Source organism: Schistocerca americana, chromosome 6 (genome assembly GCF_021461395.2).
Source record: "Schistocerca americana isolate TAMUIC-IGC-003095 chromosome 6, iqSchAmer2.1, whole genome shotgun sequence".
Taxonomy (NCBI): domain Eukaryota; kingdom Metazoa; phylum Arthropoda; class Insecta; order Orthoptera; family Acrididae; genus Schistocerca; species Schistocerca americana.
In genome coordinates this window covers 254,074,757-254,098,785 of record NC_060124.1, presented here as the reverse complement: position 1 = coordinate 254,098,785, position 24,029 = coordinate 254,074,757, and the positions used below count along the sequence as shown (strand labels likewise).

At 44.1% G+C, this 24,029-nt stretch overlaps 1 protein-coding gene across 6 annotated transcripts in view; it reads right to left on the bottom strand.

Moving 5' to 3' along the window:
- The window catches only part of LOC124619301 (LIM domain-binding protein 2), an 800,176-nt gene that overhangs the window by 464,675 nt on the left and 311,472 nt on the right, over nucleotides 1-24,029 (bottom strand). The window lies entirely within an intron of this gene.

The window sequence follows — 24,029 nt, the reverse complement described above, 5'->3', positions numbered from 1 at the left end:
TGGTTCTGTCAATGTTTTTCAACGCTGTCGAAATTGTTTCTACACGTAAAAAAGACCGTGACCATTCCACAGTTTATCACTACCTCGTGAACACTGTGGAACTGCGGCAAACTGTACATTGAGAATTTCTGTTAGATGTACCCTCCGACTTTTGGCTCTCTATCACGAATTACAGCCAACGGCCTTGTCAAGTTGGCTACACCAGTTCTTGGCCGATCACCGAAGTTTAGCAACGTCGGGGCCGGGTTAGCATTTGGATGGTTGACCGCCTAGGAACACCGGGTACCGTTGGCTAAGGGTCGTCCTAGTCGCCGAGGTGGCGTCCAACTCGAAAGATTTGCACCAGACCACTGAGCCATGCGACATTATTACTATCAAGCAAGTTTCTTGTTTTTAGAAGCACCTACCATTTCATAAGTTTACCAGTCGTACAAAGTTTCAGATAATATTACTCAACATCAGAGGTTCTATATGTGATGGGTTATCAACAGTTCCCGCCAGTTGTTAAATAACTGAGATCGACACATTAAAAATGCATATACTGTAAAACGGGGTATATCGCGCATATTTGTTGTGACTAACCACGGATAATCATATCTGAAATGTAAGTATGGTATTTATTTTGTCCGAAAGTCCAGAATTCTTACTCACCAGCTCTGCTATTTACAATTTCTCTATTTCGATTTGCAGCTAACAGCTAATAATCACTTCCAAACACCGTAACTGGTATCGAAACAAAATACGTAAATCCGTAACAGCAGCTGTAGTGTGTTTTTGAAAAATTACTTTTCGTGCTTTAGGAGTAATCAGAATGAAATGCTATCCATTGTTCACGTAGCATTTGTTCACAAATAACTCAAAGTTCAGCAAGCTCCGAAAGGCCGAAGTTATTGCGTAATTTAAGGTGTCCCATCCAACACCGACACCTATTATATTCAATAAAGAATATCGAAACAAAGTTTTCTGGAAGCGATAGACTACAAAAGGGCAAGGCATTTTCTGCACTTGCGTGACTCGTTTGCCTACTGTATTATTGTTGTAAAGAAACTTTTTTAAAATTGAACCAAATATTACCATAACAACAGCTTTTAAATTGAACCAAATACTACCATAGCAACAGCCCACAACTAGTGTAATGGGAAGTAGAATCACATAAAAAAGATCAATGGTCAAACGAAAATTTAGCACAGAAAGCTACTTGCCTGCTACAGCTTTACCTTTCTTACTTCTATTGTCATGTAACACAACACAAGTGGGGTGTATAGTGCTCGCTGAGTCGGGATTCGCCGAGCTCGTGTTTACCGCATATTTTCATAAACGTTCCGAATAGTTTATGGAAAAACATCTGTGCACACCGAGATGTGTTTTAAGCTCGCAACATAAAACACGCCAAAGTACACTGATTAGTATCGTAATTATAATCTGTGCGGCCATCTTGCAATCTTTGTGCTTCGCGTTCGCACGTGAATCCCAAAAAGCAGTGTCTCTCCGTAGAACAAGTTTCCGTTCCTCCTATAAGAGACAATAATGTTCTATTCCCAACAATCGATTGGAAACATCACATACTGTTATCAGAAATGCGAACACCCGTAGTGCCGTGGTCAGCGATAACGGAGGCAGACTTTAAAATATCTGTGGATCAATAGGATTTGTTCGGCAAAAGAACGAGAGGGCTTGGTACACGTATTCCGATAGATGGAGTGCACCAAGGCCCTGAGATACAGAACAAAGTTCTCCCGTGAGTTAGCCTCTCGCTTATCTATATTCTTTATAAGAACAGATGTACACAGCAACAGAATGCAGTCATCACATTTATATGCGGACAAATGCAACGAATGTTCATAACAAAGACGAAGAACTCCATAGTACCATAGCACAAGACTGGTGAACATTTGGAACACAAGACATCCTTTAAATTACGGGTATTACTAACAGGTTATATAAAGTGGCACGAACATGTTAGAAATCTGTAAGCCGGCCGGAGTGGCCGAGCGGTTCTAGGTGCTACAGTTTGGAACCGCGCGACCGTTACGGTCGCAGGTTCGAATCCTGCCTCGGGCATGGATGTGTGTGATGTCCTTAGATTAGTTAGGTTTCAGTAGTTCTAAGTTCTAGGGCACTGATGACCTCAGAAGTTAAGTCCCATAGTACTCAGGGCCGTTTGAACCATTTTTGAAACCTGTAGGAGAGAAGGAGAATGCAAGACTTATATTAGTTGGAAGCGTTCTGGAAAAATGCCTCTACGTGAATCGGACTTCGTATATGCGACGAGTACGACCAGTTCTAGAGCACTGCTCTAGCATTTGGAGGTCCTAATCAAGCAGGAACGACAGCAAAGATCAAACGAATTCAGAGAAGTGCTGTTTGGATCGTAACAGGTCGGTATAACCCATACGGAAGTTAACAGAGTTGCTCGGCGAAAATAAAATGGGATTCCTAGGAGGAGATGTTCTCGCGAAACCGTGTTGGCTAAATTTGGGGAACACGTATTCGACGAAGACTGTGCAACGATTCTACTGCCGTCATAGTAAATCTCGCGTAAGCAGAATGAGAGTAAAATATAGAGAGGTTAAGGCGCGTAAAGAGACATAAACAGTCATTCGTACTTCGCTGAATAGAACTGAAAATCGCTGAGACTGGTACTAAAGTACCCTCCGTCACTTAGTGCGTGGTTGCTTACTGGGTGTATATATAAACAGAACTAAACCACACCTATATATCTCGAAGAAACAGTTAAAATATGCGTGAAAAGAGGAAGCTTAACCCGCCGGCAGAGGTGGCCGAGCGGTTGTTCTAGGCGCTACAGTCTGGAACCGCGCGACCGCTACGGTCGCAGGTTCGAATCCTGCCTCGGCCATGGATGTGTGTGATGTCCTTAGGTTAGTTAGGTTTAAGTAGTTCTAAGTTCTAGGGGACTGATGACCTCAGAAGTTAAGTCCCATAGTGCTCAGAGCCATTTTTTTTAAGGAAGCTTACCCAACTAGGCGACTAAACTTAAACGTCGGAGACTAGCTGCATAAAGTGCCACCTAACTTCATATTTTACTTCGGGGAACTCCGCTCGTGGTAGCGGCGCTAACAGTCGACGCGGAACCGGGTTCGATTCCCTGTGACTACATTGGATTTGGAATGATATTCTTTTACGCCTCGTGAAAAGCTTTTGTGTAAACAAACAGGGAAAAAGAAGCGTCGCCCAGCGGGATCAAAGCAAAAGCTTCCATCCTCGGAACAGCAGAATACATCCATGTTCCGAAAGTACTAGTCGAATCTGAATCACAATATAATTTGACGAAATAATTGCAGCATTAACGATTATGCTGCCCGATCCAGTGTCTTTGCTATAGACCAACGTACAATTTAGCACTAATCAACAGCATAATACTGTACATTTACCATTTGTTATAATCATTCTTGCTTAGCGAATTAAACAAAAAATATTACTACGTCAGCGGAACCCTTACTAGACATTGACGACGGGGTACCACAACGCAGTACGCAAGGCGAACGACATAATTGTAGCGCTGTTTTTCCAACCCGTCCTGCGTCACAGCAACAACAGTTCAACATTACGGTTGGGTAAAACCATGTAAATGAGATAATTTATGTTTCCAAATTCAAGTATTCCTCTTCATTTGATCACAATCACGTTAAAACTGAACGGATCGGATAGAGCACTTTGACTTCGGTACTACGATTAAGAGGAAACACATGCGGTTCTGCTCCCTATTTGACGATTGTAACAGATTTTCAGATTTCTTTCCTTCATCTATGGCAAATCTCTTCAAATCACCGTAAAATACTTCGAAGACAAACTTCTCAATTTCATTTATGCACGCATCCATTCACAATTGGAATGTAGCGAGAAAAAATGCTTACAGCATGGGTATCACGGCATGCTGATACCACTCTACCGGCAAACCCTCAATTCTTTGAAGAATCGAACTTCCATACATGAAACAGTTTCAAATGGCTGGCTCTGAGCACTATGGGACATAACTTCTGAGGTCATCAGTCCCCTAGAACTTAGAACTACTTAAAACTAACTAACCTAAGGACATCACACACATCCATGCCCGAGGCAGGATTCGAACCTGCGACCGTAGCGGTCGCTCGGTTCCAGACTGTAGCGCCTAGAACCGCACGGCTACTCCGGCCGGCCAGTTTCAAATGAGTTTATCTTTTAAATATCTGACGTCAAGCATTTAAACGAGGTGGTTTAGAAAATATTTAAAATAGGCTTCCAGTTTGTTGGAAGTCGCAGTGTGCTGTCATTATGAAACACTGGATGAATGTACAGTAGTATCGGTAACTGCGCTCCGTTTTATGCAAAATCTAGTTTTTCATGCATCTCAGTGTTGATGACGTCATATCTCCTGAGTTGTGCACTCATGCAGGTCTAATTTTGGTACATGTGGATATTGTCTGCGAAGTGTGTTGCGAATAAAGTTAGAAGTAAAGAAGAAATAAACTACAACGTCGAGTTTGATGCTGAAGTTTGACTGCATGAACAGTGAAGATGCAGTAGGCGATGCACGTTTTATCTTTTATCATATTGTGGGGGTGTCAACAAGAAAAAGTTTCTGCTTTTATCATTTTGTGGGGGTGTCAGCGAGAAAAAGTTTCGTAAAAGTTTGCAATTATCTGCAAAGTTTGCTGGAATTCGCTAAGTGGTCTCATTCTCAAATACTGGATGAATAAATTCAGGGTACTTGCGCGCCGTCAATTACGCTGCCTCGAGACAAAGATATAGTTTCTAACTGTAACACTAGTCATTATTGTGATAAACTTTTAACATAAAATTATACCTCTTAATGAGTAGACGATTCCACCATCATAATTTTTTTAAAAATTAGATCTGTAATTTACGCGAAATACTGAACATCAACATTTTTGTTGTCCTTGGAACCCGTGAAGCAGGCAACCTGCCACTGGTACCGTGTTAGTCGCTTCGTGATATCGAACTTTTATTTGCGCTTTCTCGGGGCGATACTAGGCACAGTATTTGCAGATTTTTCACTGAGTAATAATTCCTGGAATTTCATGAATGCTTTCTCGAGACAGGCTGGCTGCGGATGAGCTTGTCACGTCTGTCAAACAGGTATCTGCGCGTTGATCCTTATCTTCTTTCGATTTTTTTATACTGAGAGCAGAGATTATTCACTTACTAGTTTTCCACTCAGCTGGTTTCTTGCTTTTTTCTGTGGACTTTGAAGGAACTACAGCTTACCTTCAGGTAATTTAGAACATTGATCAAAGTGATATACCAGCTCAAGTGTATCCTGTAATGTACCCCCAGCACTCTTTAGTATGGTGACTGTAAGACAGTCCAATAGTTATCACAGCAGAGAATAACATTCGTTCTCCATACCCAAAGTATCTCGTAGATGACGTCCCCAAATTCCATTACCGCGAAATCCCCATTTTTCAATGTAGGTGTGAATGGGTGTTGATGACTGCGGTTTTCAGCGTCCTAAACAACCAAATGACCTTTCAAAATAACTATCGTAATGGCGCAAATCATTTGTAATAATATTTGGAGCGAGCTCGACGGGGAAGTATGGAGGAATCCCAAGGACAATACCACGACGCACAGCAGGGACAGACTGTTATTCACATACAGTCAGTCGCAAAAGTATTCGGACAGCACGTAACGGCGCAAAATTTTGCAGTTTGCCGCATGAACAAATACAGAAATTGCACTTTGTAATGTATCTGTGACTCTGGGTACGATGTCGCAACGTGAAACACGCGTCAAATACGAAGAATTGTTGTTGGACATGTGTCTGTTACGTAATATTTCCTGAAAACGGCATGGGAAGGTGCAACAAAAGTATTCGGACAAAGGCGGACAACGTGAGAGAATAGTTCATTCCGAGACGCACAGAGGGTGAAGCGACTGCAGTGTGTCCGACATCTCCGCGAGACGATAGCGATGGTTAGTAAATACGTATCGCGAACCTGTGCTGGTCGACGATGGGACGCAGAGCAAAGGCAACTTGTCGTTTATCAACACGCGAAGGAGAAAACCTGCAGGGAAACTGCCGCAATAGTGAACATGAAAAAAAATTCAGTTCACGACATTATTAAACGGTTCGAGAAAGAAGACCGACTGGAATTCCGTTGCAGTACAGGACGGCCACGAATATTTTCACAGAGAGATGAACGTGTGATTGTGCGAATACAACAGAGTCCGAAAAAATCTGCCACACGAATTGCAAGTGAGGTGGAGGGAGACCTTAGTATAAAAGTCCATCTCGACACCGTGCGGAGGGTTCTACGACGATCGCAGTACCATGGTCGAGTGGCACGGCGAAAGCCATTAATAAATGCAGTGAACCAGAAGAAACGTATGCAGTTTGCGAGGGAAAACGCCAAATACGATCAGGCTTGGTGGAATCGGGTGATATTTTGCGACGAATGTAAATTTACGTTATGGCAAATCGACGGAAAGGCAAACGTGTGGCGAAAGACCAATGAAGAGCTGAATCCCAGGAACCTCAAACCAACAGTAAAGTTTGGAGGTGGGAGCATCATGGTGTGGGGATGCATGTCCGGCAATGGCGTGGGTGATTTAGTGTTCATTGATGATACGATGAACAAGGAAGTGTATTTGAATATACTGCGAGGACATTTGAAGCAGATTGCACGACATCTAGGCATTGCGAACAACTTTCATTTTTATCAGGATAATGATCCCAAGCATACCGCGCATATTGTACAAATGTGGTTGCTCTTCAATTGCCCGAAAGTATTGCACCCCCCTCCCCAATCACCAGACCTTACCCCAACCGAACATCTGTGGGATAAATTGAAACGGACCCTCCGCGCGGACATCATCTATACGAAGGAGACCTTGAAAGAGAAACTGCGCCAAAAATGGGCAAATGTAGGCCCAGATCTCACGATAAAACTCGTGGAAAGTATGCCTAGTAGATTGGAGGAGGTATTGAAAATGAAAGGTGGACCCACAAGGTATTGACATTTTCTTCGTACAACTTATGAACACTTATTGGACAGTATCAGCATACTTTTGTAGCAGCAGGGTGTGCACGTTGTTTCATTTTTGTTGTTAATTTTTCTGTTATTTATGTTTTGAAAACGAAATAATACAATAATTCTTTTGTAATTAATGTCGTTACGCATATATATTGCTAATAAATAAGTTTGGGTTTCATAGTGTTTCTCGAGTACTCATTGTGAAACTTCCCACTGTCCGAATACTTTTGCGAATGAGTGTATATTTGTCAGTATCACCTAGTGCAGTTAGTGCGGCGTGGCACATTCGCAATGGGCTGTCGTTCGGCACGTGCCGGCAGCCGCCAGGAGGCGACCTCGCGCAGAGGCGAGCGAAGCCCGGCACGGCGCGGGTTATTTTGACCCGCCGCGAGCGTACTTGCGTTGCCATGGCGACCACGAGCACAGCAGATCCCCCTCCTCCGTGCCGCATCCGACCGCCCTGCCCCATCCCACGACCGCTACCCACTCACCCCGGTCCCTTTCCCCACCCCCGGCGCCGGCGCTGGCTCCGCTGCTCTCAAACCGGCCGCGCGGCGGCGAGCGTTCGCCAACGTTGGCGAGCGCGCGTTGCCGACGCCGCCGCCGACGCCGCTGCTGCAGCAGCCCGGGAAACAACGGGCGGACGGAAGAGGGACAGAGAGAGAGTGGAGAACGGCGAGGCGCAGAGGGAGCGCCGAGAACTGAACTAGGCTGCGGTGCGCTGTGCCGGCGAACGGCGTGCGCAGAGGAGCACACAAATATAGGCGGCCGCACTCGCTCCAGCGCCGGCTCCGGCGTCATAACGCGAGTACGGCGGCGGCGGCCACAGCGACGCACACGTGTGCGAGCGGCGAGCGTGTGCACGCGCGCGCGAGCTCGTGGGCGTGCCCGCCACCGTGTATATAAATTACTGCGGCTGCTGACCACTACATATCGAAGCAAAATCATCCGCGACATCGCACCTGACTTTTTTATTTTTGGTACAAGCACTGTCGATCTCCCATCAGTCAAGCCTACGACAAATTACCGCTAGCTTCCCTCACTAATAGATTGAATTGGTAACAAGAGAAATATGTGCGCATAATCTTGCATAATATGACCGTCTAACTCGGCGATGGATTGAAAGCTCGGAGAAATGCTCTCTCCTCTGCGTTACAAAGTGGAATTCCTTTTACACTCTTCGTATTATCGGCTTTGTTTGCAAAATTACCCCAAAGTTATTTTCGCTGTCCTGTAGGCTGAATCATCCCGAAGACATATTAAAAAACTAAAAATCCGCCTCGATTGCGAAAAAAGCACCTAGTGTTACGTGTTAAACCCAGGTTTCGGCGTAGATAACACCACCTTCTTCAGAACAACAATAAAACCCACAAGTGCCTAAGAAGACCTTTGTCAATGATTAAAAGAACACCATAGCTATACATTAATAAATGAAAAAGTCGGCCGGAGTGACCGAGCGGTTCTAGGCGCTACAGTCTGGAACCGCGCGACCGCTACGGTCGCAGGTTCGAATCCAGCCTCGGGCATGGATGTGTGTGATGTCCTTAGGTTAGTTAGGTTTAAGTAGTTCTAAGCTCTAGGGGACTGATGACCTCAGAAGTTAAGTCCCATAGTGCTCAGAGCCATTTTTTGAATAAACGAAAAAGAAAAGGAAACACAAACAGTACATACGTACAAAGTCAAAACCACTACTTAATGATGTACGCTCCACCTCACCCCGGCCCATGTTCGATGGGCCATGACCCGCCATAATAAACTCTGCGATGTTGAAGGTTCTTCCATTCCGAAGACCATTTTTTCGATTTCTCCGCCTTTTTCCTGTTACCACTTTTCTATAAGTTCCCTCTATTTTGTGCTACAAATAGCAAAACTTGCGAGACGTGTCTCGCAAGTAAGGATCACAATAAATGCAGACTGAAAAATTTAAGGAATTTCTACACACTGTCCCTGCACTGTTGAGTCACCGTTTCCCCACTAGCACATTTTGCACCTTGGAACTACACCATATGTATGGAATATTTTCGGCCTGGGTTTCGACCGTAACGAAACTCAAATTTCAGTGCTCTACTATCTGCCGAACGTAGGATGTACGCAGAGAGGTTAGCCACTGAGCGCTAGTAACAGGTGAACTTCAAAGGTTCTCACTTACAGTCCTTAACTGTCTTGAAAGCGTGGGCGGTAGTGTGCAGGCATATTGTGAATGAACGTCTCGGCGGCGCTACTTTTCGTGGAGAATGGCGTTAACGCTTGGACGTCGCGTCATTCAAATGGCCTCGACAACTGCGTACAAATGCTCATACTTGATGTATTTTTACTCCCTAATTTCTTGTAATACCTACAAAAAAACTATATGCCTACATTCGTCTCATACAGATCTACTACTCAAGCGCAAAAAATACCGTAGTTTCTCTTAATAAAGGAAGTCCATCACCGTACTTCGCTGATAGAGTAAACTATGTGCCAAACCGGAACCCGGACCAGGAACATTTCCACACGCGAGCAGAGCTCTTACTGATTGAAACAACTAGGTAAGACGCCCAACCCACCGTCACAGCTACATTTCTGCAGGCCCCTCCCCTTCTTTCGCAAGTACTAGTCCCTCAATATATACATGACACCTCTGTCACGTCTGGAAAGTAAGGGAGAGGTACTGGCGGAAGTAAAGCTGAGAGGACAGGTCATGAATCGTACCTAGATAACTCAATGGCAAGGGCAAGGTTCCAGGTTGAAGTCCTGGTCCGACATACAATTTGAATCAGGCAAGACGTTTCAACGAAACGTACACTCCATTGCAGAGCGAAAGATTCAGTCGCAATGCTCTTTGTTTCATGAAGGCCGAGTTACCATTTGTGTAGGTGAAAAACGATTACACACATCTTTAACGAGTCAAAAGTATTCTATGATGAAAAAGTTAAACGTCTCACTCTCAATATTTTTACTTGAGCCTTATCTATCACTTCTCGTGAAATTCGGTTAATTTATTCAATAAAGACACCGCAGTCGCTCTAGTCATCTCCCCGAAATTCTCATTAAACGAAAGCGATCCTTAACCCTGAGTTTGAGCCCCACAATGATTTACTAGGCACAGCGCCGAAGAAGGCAGACTATCTGGTCACTAAAATATGGTGACCCGTATGTAATGTGGAACTGACCACTACATACCACGAGAGACGGGCCAGCCGGACACTACGGGCACGTGACGCGGTAACGAAAGTATATAAGCAGAGCAGACACAGATGGCGGATCACGCTAGCGAAGATACGGGCTGCAAATGCGGAAATCCACTGAAATAAGCGATTTTGACACAAGGCAGATCATTATTACGCAGGGCCTGTGAACGAGTATCTCGAAAACGGCGAAGTTGGTCGAATGATCATGTGCTACAGTCGTGAGCATCTACTAAAAGAGGTAGGGCAGTGAAACAATCAGTAGGTGCTGAATGGTTGGACGTCCACGATTCTTTACAAAACGCGGGGTTTGGGGGCTTGTCTGGTCTGTAAAGTAGGCATCTCTGCCGAAAGAGCACAATGCTGGCGCCAGCTCAAGTGTTCGCAGCACTCCGTTCATCGTAGATCGTTGAACATGGAGCTCCGCAGCAGACCACCCTTACGTGTTCACATGTTGACCCAACGACATCGTCAATTACGATTGCAGTGGGCACGGGACCATAGGGATTCAACAGTCGATCAATAGAAATGTGTCGGCTCTTCGAGTGAATCACATTTTTGCTAGACTAGGTCGAGGGTCGGCTCCACAAACGCCGTCATCGATGTGAAACGGCGGCTCGAAACGTGCAGCGCGTCACGGACGCAGGCTGGTGGGAACAGTATGCTATGGGGACATTCTCCTGCGACTGCATGGGACCTTTGGTAGTAATGGAAGGCACGCTGACAGCTGCGAACCAACTGTATCCCTTCAGGCTTGATGTTTTCCCCGACGGCGATGTCATCTTTCAGCTATATATTTATCCATGTCTCGGAGCCAGAACCATGCTGCAGTGGTTTGAGAAGCATTACAGTGAACTCAATTTGAGCGTTATAGTAAACTCACGTTGATGTCTCGGCGGCCAAATTCGCCTGATGTAAGACCTATGGAACCCATCTGACTCGTTATCGGATGGCATCACCGCATACGCATATCAGCGGCTCGTTATTTATGCGAATTACATGACCTGTGCGTAGACATCGCATGCCACATGCTTTCACAAACCTACAAACAAACTTCCGGATCCCCGACACGCAGACTCAATTATGTATTTCGTTGGAAATATGGGAAAACAAGCTATTAAGTAGGTGGTCATAATGTTTTGGCTCATCAGTTCAAATGGCTCTGAGCACTATGGGTCTTAACATCTCAGGTCATAAGTCCCCTAGAACTTTGAACTACTCAAACCTAACTAACCTAAGGACATCACACATATCCATGCCCGAGGCAGGATTCGAACCTGCGACGGTAGCACCAGCGCGGTTCCAGACTGAAGCCCCTAGAACCGCTCGGTCACAGTGGGCGGCGGCTCATCAGTGACTATAGGTAAGGACTTCGCATGATTCAATTGCCTGGTCAAGTATTTCTACCGGATGTCACTTCGGTGACTTGCGTGTCCCTGACCTACCCCAGTCACCCAACCGGGAAAAGGCAACTTCGTGTTCCATGTGGAATCCGAACCACGGGTTTTTGGTGGTTCCTCGAATCGTTAAGAGGCTAGGTTAAAACGAAGATTGAAAAATCCGTAGTGCGACAGGCATTCGATCCCGCGACCTCTCGGTTTCTAGAGGCGTACTTTACCAGTAGACCACCAGACCCGACAGTTTACAGATGGTTCATCTATACGTTTCGGTGAGTGAGTTTGCGAGTATGAAAATACGTGACATATGTGTCCGTATCTTTTGACTTTAATTATTTACACCGCCAATGGACCGAAGACCTTAATATTTGTCATAAATTTCAAATTGATATCTCGACCCGACCCTCAGGGTCTTAACAGTCGGACAATAAAGTGAACCTACAAAGGTTTCGTTTTTACCTACTGAAATACGGAAGCTATGATAACGAAATCTGCGAAATATGCATTTACACGCCAAATGGCAAAAGCATGCTCGCATCATGAATTTGCATGGAAATCCTGGCTTTAATGATGATTTATGAGGAGGCTTCAAGAGGATTATAAAAGAAGAGTACTGTTTCGCCCGAGCACGCGTTAAGAAATATTTGCAACAGGAAAATGAGATATCTTTATTCTAATTGTTGTCGCCACGTTAACACGTCGCGCCAGCGCTTCGTAGACAGTAGGATAGATTATTTCAGACATCCAGTTATGTGGAAGATTTATTAGTGTCTTAGAGTATAAAACTCGTGTGTACTTTAAGCAGAATTTTTTATTCGTCATTAACCCAAGACATGGTCGACATAAACAGGGTCTATATCATATTATCCTTTTTTCCGAGAGTCACATCATAAATGAAGGAATATAGAAAAAGAAGATGTTTTTCAAGGCGTGTAGTGACATTTCCGCTTGAATTTAAAGTTCACTTTCTGTTAACTAATCAAAGGCATTACTTGTGAACTACAATTATCGTAAGTAATTTTTTGAATCTACTGAAAAAAACTGAATCTGGCAAATCATACCGAATTTTACCTTTTTCTCAACTACACTGATTACTTTATGTGTTGTGATAAATTTATATATCGATGTCTAGTCTGCAGTATTTAATGGTTACCGTGGTACTTCGCTGCCGTCCGCAGCTCGTGGTCGTGCGGTAGCGTTCTCGCTTCCCACGCCCGGGTTCCCGGGTTCGCTTCCCGGCGGGGTCGGGGATTTTTTCTGCCTCGTGATGACTGGGTGTTGTGTGCTGTCCTTAGGTTAGTTAGGTATAAGTAGTTCTAAGTTCTAGGGGACTGATGACCATAGATGTTAAGTCCCATAGCGCTCAGAGCCATTTGAACCATTTGAACTTCGTTGCTATTTCGACGTCAAACATTTCATTGTTTCATTCTAAAGAGCGAGATATAAGTATTTGGAAGACTTCTTAATAAAAATCAGTAAGAGTAGAGATCACCGCGAGTTTACGCTGCGTGATTATTATCGTTTCGCGTAATGCGATAACTCAGTCAGATTTAATTTTTCTGTAGGTTCTTCAAGTAACTCAAAAGTTTTGAATTTATGCTTGGATTTGACTGACTAATTTTGTGATCACTTGCCTATACAAATTAGCTCCCGCGTGAATAATGACCATTGTTGGCCATAAGCGTATTACTAACCTTCAGGGTAAGCTTAAATTCAATCGTCTCCAACTGATTCCAGGAAGACATTTCCCATTTAGGAATGGCGACCGTCTTACTCCTTTATAAAATGGTTCAAATGGCTCTGAGTACTATGGGACTTAACATCTGTGGTCATCAATCCCCTAGAACTTAGAACTACTTAAACCTAGCTAACCTAAGGACATCACACACATCCATGCCCGAGGCAGGATTCGAACCTGCGACCGTAGCTGTCGCGCGGTTCCGGACTGAGCGCCTAGAACCGCTAGACCTCCGCGGCCGGCTTACTCCTTTATATAAGTAAAATTGTACTAAACTTCAGCTCCTTTCATTAGCGACAAAGTCGACTAACTATGCAAAAGTCATCTTAATAATTACGTATGTGTGCACTAATTCGTTATTAGGGCAGTACATTCACTACTCTTATTAACGATTAGCGATTAGTTGCACACTTTTACGATAACTTATGTACACGTTATCACGGACAATAACATCGTATAACGGAGGTTGTGGGTGGTGATACCATGACTTCTCGAAACAAAATTAACAACGCTGGGTGGATCTTGACCTTAACGAAGATTTGAAATGATATTATATGACGTGAAAATAGTAACAAAACAATAAACTTAAGCAGACTAGGCATGCACCCTTAGGGAAACACAGCGACCATCTTTGAAACGTTTTATTATTTATTTTTATTACGTATTCCAGCCTCGGATTACTCAAATTATATCATTAATGATATCACGTTTTAGCATCTTAAGATGAAATGAACAGACTCTGGGAGACGCTCATAACGCAAACGTATCTGTGCTGTGACTGTTGCAGTATCGCCTCACGTCTTTTGTTTAGCTGACGAGTTACCATGCAACGTGTTCAGCTCATTTGCAAATAAGTCGAAACCGGTAATTGTAACATTTGAGTGACCTGAGGTTAAATACATAATAAAACGACAATAAACGCCAAATACAGATTAAGATTTGTATATCGGTTTTCCAACAAATCGCATAACGCCCTGTATAGTTATTGTACTTGCTGAGTTTCTCTACTGACTGTCAGCGACAGCCAACTTAATGTCATCGTGAGGGTATAGCTCGGAGAAAACTGAAAGTATCCCGGCATTGGCGTTCTATCAGCTCAGCTGCACCTTCACTCACAGTCTTAAGGTATGTAGGTCAGGTCACGTCACTAGGCGATTGCGTAAACAAGTGATATGGAATTTTACGGCCCACGTGATACGCACGTGTTACGAGCAGTACGAAAAAAAAAAAACACCGTGTCCCAGAATAGTAGATGTTTGCTCTGCACCGAACGCAGAACCGCTTCGAAAAATACAAACAGTTATGCCACTGTAGTGCTGACATTATGTCATTAAAGGAAAGTGCTCCCTATCAAGTCGCGAGTGAGTTCACTCTACTGCCTTGTTCAGCGCATCATTCAATACCTGTCACAGGGTTCCTTTAGGTCAATTATTACTGTTATTCCTATTGACATCATATACTGGTAATCTGTCCCTCCCCCTCCCAGACACACGCATACACCAAGGTTTAGCACCTAATTAATTAATTTTCTGAAAAATTAGCATTCCTACTTTTAAAGTGATCAAAATTATTGTTAACATTCAAACAAAGAACTTCACAACATTGCACACATTCTATTGCTAAACCAAGTGATAATGAGTCAATGATACGGCATATTTACAACGTAGCATTTTTATTTTCAGATTCGCGTCGATCAACGGATACTGGAAATCATGTTCCGACTTCACACGGTTCCTCGTTTTTTGTACATGAATAAGCACTGAACACCTGAAAGTTTCGTTGAAGGGAATTGATATTATTCAGGCTTCTTCCGACAAAAATCGGTAGTCGTCACCAACATTTCGCCAAAATTGTTGCCGGTTCTGTTTTATGAGAGCCATTCAAAAACGGAGACATGGTTGATGGTAATTATCGACAGAAAAACAAACAAATAGATTACGAAACAAACTAAGAGTGGAAGATGTAATTAACACTTTAATCAAAATTAACTGGAAGTGGGCGTGAAATGTCCTCAGGCGAATGGACAGTAGATGGAGCAAGGGATCCCTTTGTTGGATTCAGAAAGAGCAGAGCGAGATAACGGCCTAAAGGAAAGTGGGTAGGCGACATTAGAAAATGCTTACTAGCAACGTGGATTTCGCTGGGCACTCCTGAAGTTACTTTTACATATGTTGATGGCTCTTATTCCAAGATAATCTGCGTCCTCCTCACAAAGATTCATTCAATCCAGTGATAAATTTCGTTTGTTAACGTATGCGATCGTACTTTCATTAATAAACGTTGGTGTGGTGTTCAGTCAAATGCTTTTCGGAAATCAAGAAATACTCTTTCTACTCGAGTACCTTGATCTAAGGCTTTCAGGATGTCACGTGGGAAGAGGGCGAGTCGAGTTTCGCATGACCTATATTTTCAGATTCCATGTTGTTAGGGATCCTTTTTGTCATGACTTGGCAGACAATATAAATTGTAACCTCAGTATTTTTGCAAATTATGCACTTATTTATAATGAAATACTGTCTAAAGAAAGCTGGACAAATATTCAGTCAGATCTTGCAACGATTTCAAAGTTTGGCAAAGATTGGCAACTCGCTTTAACTCTACACTTGGAGAAAAAAAAAAAAAAAAAAAAAAAAAAAAAAAAAAAAAAAAAAAACATAGTATCATATGACGACAATGGGAATCAGTCAACTCACACAAACATCTGAGTATGATATGTGTAGGAATATGAAAGGAATGATCACGTAGTTACGCTGCATATAGTACAGGTAACAGACTTGCATTCATTGGTAGGAAACTGGGAAAATTCAGTCAATCTTCAAAGGAGATTACTGACTAAACACTAATGCCACCTACCCCTAGTGTATTGTTCAAGTATGGTACACATGCCAAATTGGACTAACAGGCGATACTGAAGTATATAGTACATAAGAGTAGTAGGTATAGCGTGACGTTGGTTCGACACAAGGGAGAGCGCCACGAATATGCTGAAAAACCTAAACTAAGAGATAACTGAGTATCGAAAGCAACTATCCAGAGAAAATCTACTTTAAAAGTTTCAGAAATCACATGAGGAATCTACGAGGGCGTGCTTAAAAGTAATGCCTCTGAATTTTTATTCTGTTCTCAATGTCGGTTGAGGTGTTACACGTCATGCGCATTACTCGGTCGATTACCCGGCTTCGCTGAGGCAAGTTGCAACTCGCGCCCACCAGAAGCCTCCCAATTTTACCGAATAACATGACAGTCTGTGACGTAACTACGTCGGTGCATGAGAAACAGAGTTCTACAATCGCGTTTCCAATCGCAGAAAACGTGTCTCCAATCGAGTCGGTGAGTTAGAAAGGGAGTCATGTCCCAGACAGTAAATCTTTCAGGAGGCACAAAAAATGTTTTACTACACAAGCGGGTTTAAGCAAGGTGTTGACATGTAGCAATTGGCCACAGGGTGAAACACTGTACACAAATATACTGTACCCATCGACTATGGTCAGTAATCGAGTTTGAATGTACTGGAGAGACCATTTTCAAACCCGATAATACTGATGAGGCAACTAGCGATCTGTTTGCAACGGAAGGATTGTGTTAGGCAGGTTTATATTATTTATTTCATTACAGCAATGAAAGAGTGTGTGTGGCGAGTATACAGGTTTATCCATAATGTACCCGAAATACAACCTCAAGCGAAGTACAACAAAGCAGAGAATGGTGGGTATGCTTCATCTTTATCTTGTCCATCCCGCGTTGGCCACAGGCAGATACTGTTATAAACTTATTTCTGATCGGCAGGTATTATTATAGAATTTTCTTTAGATTGCCTAATTTCTTCTTTATTGGGACAGGTGCACTATACCTTGTTTATAGGGGCATTGCCCCGTCTCTAACTCAACACCCTTCTGACGAGCACTTCTGTCGGTGGGACATCGACCGCTAATAAGCAACGATCCGTACAGATATAAAGATCAATTATCTCCGGTAAACATAATTTGGAAAAAGAGCACACGTGATCCCTTTTCCAAAGCATCGATTCAATTGAAATCCATAGAAGAGTGAAAAGTGTGTACTGTCGTGGGTTTATAATGTGCGACGTTGGGTCGTTGGGCTCGAAATGAAGGAAACGGTGGTTTGATTATGTTTGGTTTTGTGGGGTGCTCAACTGCGCGGCAATCAGCTCCCGTACAAAGTTCCAATTTTTTCACAGTGCAGATTTTTTTACATAGTCCAATCGAGCCACTGTCACGAATGATGATGATGAGGAGGATGAAATGATGAGGACAACACAAACATCCAGCCGCCGGGTAGGGAAAAATCCCCAACCCGGCCGGGAATCGAACCCGGGACCCCCTGATCCAGAGGCAGCAACGTTAGTCACTAGACCACGAGCTGCGAACGGAAACGGTGGTGCTAACCTCAACGTCTGTGACAGGGCTTGGAGTGCGTCTAGAAGTTAAAGAAAACCTTCGAGATTTCAATTTGATGGCGATGGAGCGGTACAAGCACAGGTGAGGCTCCGTCAACAAAGTCAAACATTCTACAGTGTTGGTATTAACAAACTGATGTCTTGTTGGGAGAAACTTGTTCGTTGTCAGGATGACGATGTTAAGAAATAAATATGCAGACATGAAGAATTAAGATGTAGAATATTAACAGAGTTTGTTTTATTTAGAAATCCGTAAGAGTTCTTGCATTAAAAAATTCGGAGGGTTCGTTCTTGCCCTCATAGGAATATACAACAACCGCACATCAATCGATCAAGTACGGAGAAGACAAACTATTTACAGCACAGAGGCGTTGTTCTCGCGCCCAATACAGGAAAGGGTGTGAAAAGGACCTTGTAAATGATACAACGAAGTACGGTCCGCCGTGCCTCACACACTTATCTTGCAGAAGTAGATGTCGCTGCGTATGGCTGAAAACCACAACGATGGAAAGTCGCGACAAGGCCTTTATCACCATAAACGGCGAACCCCTGATGATGTTGATCTAACAAACGTTAGTCTACCGAAATAGTGATAATATTAACGATTTCTATTGATCAAGAATACTCACAACTCATATCAAACCCCCTTTGCTTCTATCCTCAGAAAATTTTGTTTTAACCCCTCCAGTTTGGGAACCAATGTTTTAAGTCCACCACAGCCCACGAAAGAGCTTGTTATGGCTAGAAAAAAGATCCTGGTTCAAAGGGAACGGCACAGGAGTAATGATTTTGTTGTTAGCACCCTTCCGCATAATAGCCACTATCAGCATCGAATATAGCAGAATGTTGAAGCCGGAGACACGGCGTGGTGTGGTTATTCGGCAAAAGGTCAGACGTCGCGGGCGCTGAGGCAGAGCCAGAGGCTGGCGCGGCTGCACGCGCATCGATCCCCACCCCCGCCGCCGCCGCTGCCGCCGCCGCCGCCTCCACCCCCGCCTCCGACCACTGCGCTTTAAATGCTGCCGCCCTGCCGGCGGTGATCCACGCTCAGCCGTGGAGGATGGGATAGGGCGCGCGAGCTCTCCAGCCAAGTCCTACTGGCTGAGCGGTGCCGTATCCACACTGAATCTGCCAGTCTGTCTTGGCGGTATCGCAGTTTCAACTACGAAGTGGGAACTTCGATTCACGTGTGTAATGGTTACTTCAATGTAGACTCGAATGCTTCAGAAAACCGATGAGCTTCTGTTAGTTCCAACCATAGAAAAATAATCTCAAGACACAGATATTTACACAAGGAGAGTTTCGAGCAATTCAGGAACCAGCGCTTAAAGAGAGCGGCAACAGATACCATACGTGGAGACGACACGAGCAAGGGACGTGGTGACAGGTGTACGTATTTTAGAACTACAGTCGCTGTTGCTCCCTTTAATCTCGGGATTAAATTTAGAGTGTGTCACCGCATAAATTCCACTTCTCTTCCAATATTTCAGTGGTCACCGTTCGGCCATCTTCAGAGTGTATCGAAAGACTGACGTTTCTCGCTCGCTCTCTCTCCCTTCGACAAAAGAATGGCTCTGAGCACTATGGGACTTAACTTCTGAGGCCATCAGTCCCCTAGAACTACTTAAACGTAACCAACCTAAGGACATCACACACATCCATGCCATCAGTCCCCTAGAACTACTTAAACGTAACCAACCTAAGGACATCACACACATCCATGCCCGAGGCACGATTCGAACCTGCGACAGTAGCGGTCGCGCAGTCCCAGACTGTAGCGCCTAGAACCGTTCGGCCACCCCGGCCGGCTCCCTTCGACAGATTGATCTTAGCACCGTTGTTGGATAGTCTTAGCACGTGGGTTCTTCTCCTGCCATCGGCTAGGTTCGTTCTTGTTGTTCCTGGCCTTTGGTGGTTGTCGTGACGGTTCGGGCTACAGCACTCGCCCCGTGCATTTAAACTCGCCAATGCGCATGCGGCCACAGATACACAGACGCCAGAGGCGTCGATCGGCAGCAAAGTACTACAGACACGCACGAATTAAATCTGTGGCTAATCGGTCCATCCACGCTTGGAACTCTATGTATCGCCATCAGCTGCAGTGTGGCGACGTCTTTCTAAGTTTGTTAAAGAAAGAGCTGTATTCCACGATTTATTCACGCTGAAACTGCACTCTGTATTAATTAAATTCGTCGCCAAACGAATTACTACCGGCTTCTTTCGCTACCGAGTCCCAAAAAGATGAAGTCGAGGTTCGAATTTCGGTGTTTTCGCACAGCAAAAATTAACCAGTATCAACACAGTGCTCTGCCACAGCCGATTTATTACGCTGTAAGGGCCGAGTGTACCTACGGTGTTTCGTGAATCGTCATTGGTTGTACGTGCCGTCTGTCCAATTTATGAAGGTACCGTATAAACCTCAGTCTTCCCGGGTATCAAGTCATCTTTAACGGAACTCAACGGTGCAGTTGTCTCCGGTGAAGGGCGAAAAATCACCTTCCGTTTGTGCTTGCTCATGATCCGCCCTATTTAAAAGGGCAGATCGAGTGCTGTAGCGTCAGTCACTCGGTTCACTCTGAAGATGGCTGAATGGTATACGGCCAAAATATTAGAAGAAGTGGCATTTATGCGGCTGCACGCCCGTAATTTAATGGAGCAGTCACTGCGCCGAGAAGATATGAAGATGCACACAGCAGCTATTGTCTGCTTAACATAAAAGTGTCTGCTGTCGTGTTACATGTCTGAGTGACGAGCAAGGATTCGCCTGGTGAGAACTCAGGATTAATATTTCGACACCATCACACAGCGCCTTTATTAGTTACGTGAAGTAGTATTTATGTCATGACACCTGTTGATAATATCATCGGGTGATACCTAAGTACTGAGCGACGTCAGTGATCTCATCTAGATGAATACGTTAAGACAGTTCCCACTGGTGTGACGTGTTACAAGCTACATTACGAAGGAGTCACAGTCGTTAACAAATCGATCAGAATTACCATGGATTTTCAATGTGATGTGTGAGAGAATGCAGTAAATTTTATATAAACACTAGCTGAGTACCCGGCATTTCCCGCATATCCATTTATTCCACTAGTGCATTAGTCCACCTTGTTCTCCCTCTCTCTGGCCATCCCCTCCACTCCCAATTTCCTCTCTCTCCCTCTCTCTCTCTGTGTGTGTGTGTTTCTTTCCCCTCTCTCTGTCCACTTCCTATTCCCTCTCCCCTCTAAAATGGTTCAAATGGCTCTGAGCACTTTGGGACTTAACATCTGTGGTCATCAGTCCCCTAGAACTTTTTTTTTATCTTTATTTCCAAAAGCTTATTAATTATACAATGTAGCCCACTACCTCATGTGATTAGTGGGCCGTAATACTTCTACATTTATACATTTTATTGCAGCTATTCTACGTATGATTTAGTAACTAGTTAGTAAGAGCACTATATGGGAACTAAAATGGGCAAAGTAATATGTTATTAAGTGCTAAGTGGTAACCTAACTAACTATGGACTAGTCACTAAAGCCTGCAGCGTTACAAATGTGTCAGCTGAAAATATAAACCTACTATAAGGCCTTGCTCATTGAGCTAACCCCAATGAGCGCGCCCCTGACACTGGGCAGGCCATGGTGTTAGTCGCTGCAGGTTCCTATGAATAAAATCTATAAACTAGGTCCTACAACTAAACTTATCCTATGGTCAAGATTGGGTGCGTTGTCTAAATCGGTGTATAACTGCACCTCACTCCCCCTAGTCCCGAAGCGCGGCGGATTCTAGACTCAAGAAGTCGGCCTTTCTGCGCTCAGGCGGTTTGGGAATAGGGTACTAGACTTCATCGGTGTTTAAAGGGTCTTTGTAAGGTTCTAGTTTGGTTCTCGCAGGTAGTCCCTTAAGACTTTCTGTGATACCGCGTTAGCCAGTTCGTTGATAATCTGGAAGGTGTCGCGTTGTCTCAACAGTCTGAATGCGTCATTGTGGGGTAGTTGGTCTCGTAACACAGAGGCCACATCATTGAAAAGGGGGCACTCGTAGTCTACATGGTCAGGAGTACCCTCCGGAACACCACAGTCACACGTAGGTGTCGCCTTTTTCCCGAACCGACATAAGTATGTCGGATAGGGTCCATGTCCAGTGAGAAAGTGAATCAGTCCCCTGGCTGGTTCGAAATATGTCATTCCCATTCTTTCCCTGACATCTGGTAATAGGTCAAACGTTCTGCGCCCTGTTTCTTCGCTTTCCCATGAATGTTGCCACAGCTGATCCCCTCTTAACCTGATCTCAACTTTATTTTCAATCCTACTTCCTAGAATTTCCTCTATTTTATCCAAGTTCCCCTTTTTTACCCAGTACCAAGCGGCCTGCTCTCGAATTTTAATATCTAAGGGGCAGAGTCCCATTATGACTAATAGGGCTCCTCCCGGTGTGGTCCTGTAAGCCCCCATTGATCTCATAATCATGTTCCTCTGCACTCTTCTCACTGTCATGGCGAGCACCACCCTCGTGAGCCTGTGTGCCCAGACTCCAGAACCGTAACCCACTATGGAGGTGAGTATGCTATTATGATATAGTTTGATGAGATGTAGTGGAAGGCGGAAACGTTTGTGTCCAATGGAGATGAGGTTGTTGAGTACTTGTAAGCCTCTTTGTGTTACGGTTTCAATGTGTCTGCCAAATGACCACCTCTCATCAATGATGATGCCTAGATATCGAGTCTCACGTCGTCTGAGAACTGGTGAGCCCTCTATCCCCTAGAACTTAGAACTACTTAAACCTAACTAACCTAAGGACATCACACACATCCATGCCCGAGGCAGGATTCGAACCTGCGACCGTAGCGGTCGCGCGGTTCCAGACTGTAGCGCCTAGAACCGCTCGGCCACACACCGGCTCGATAAATCGATCCAATGGTTTACGAAGCGATGTGGAATATACATACATGCAAACATACACTTTTATAATATGGATGGATTAACTACATAATGTTGCAAGAACCTCCAAAGTTGGGTAACATAGAAATAATTATTTTCAGATGCAAAGTCCTCAATAATGCGGAAGTTGTGCTGCGTAACCCACAGAATGTCAAAAAGTGACGAACGTTAACAGGGGAGAATCCTCAGCTTTTTTTCAGACGATACGTGTTTTATATCAATCCAAATACACTTAAGATAACGGAGTAAGTTGCACACAATGTCGTTAAAAGTCTCACTGAGTTATTTTCTGTGAACGATGTAGTAATTTAAGAAAAAAATGAACGGTATATGATCAATAATACACGTAGTGCACGATTCTGAGTGATCTTCAATGTCTAACAAACTGAGGCAAATTTAAGCAGACAGAAAAGAAAATATTCTTATACTTGATGGTCAGCAATTTGCGCAGTAGATTTCATTCTGTAATGTATTACAATATTGTTATATTCTGGGGTAATTCATATTATCCAAGTTTTAACTATAAAAAAGTGCGCAGGGAGAATAATATGCTGTGGTCGTACATGATGGTCGTGAAGGCAACAGTTTGCAAACAGAAGCTTACCGAGAAAAAAGAAAATTGCATACCACGCATAAAGCGGAGGTCTTGGAAGAAGTACACTATGTGATCAAAAGTAACCGGACACCTATTAGTGAACATTAACATACGGGGTGTCCACTCTTCGCCTTGTAACAGCCTGAACTCTGCTGGGGGCGCTTTCAATGACGTTTCCGAACGTCTGTGGAGGAATGGTAGGCAGTTTATTCTTCCTCAAGAGTCGACACCAGAGAAGATAGTGAAGTTTGACGCTGGAATCTGCAGCGAAGTTGACGTTTCAACTCATCGAATGGTGTTACGCTGGATTAGGGTCAGGACTCGGGGCATGCCAGTCCATTTCAGGAATGTTATTGCCCACAGATCATGGCACCGCAGATGCTCCTTTATGACAGGGTGCACTGTCATGCTGATATGAAGACAATCAATGCACAGTAATCAATGTTGTACATAAGTGCAATACGGGAGTCTCACTCCAACCTCGAAAACCACCTGCATACTATTACACCACCTCCTCTGCATTTCCATCGGATTGCCACAGGGTACAATATGATACATTACTTCAAATCATTCGTTTCCAGTCATCCACTGTCCAGTGGCATTGCTCTTTAGACCACCTCAAGCATCGCTTAGCACTCACTTAAAAAGTTTGCAGCTTATGAGGACCTCCTTGATCACTATGCCCCATTTCGCGCCCCAAATCAACAAACGGCTGCTCTGCATAAGTTCAAAAAATGTCCGACATTGACCTGCACGTAAGGCAGCGTTTTGTGGCTGAGTTTCTTACAGCAG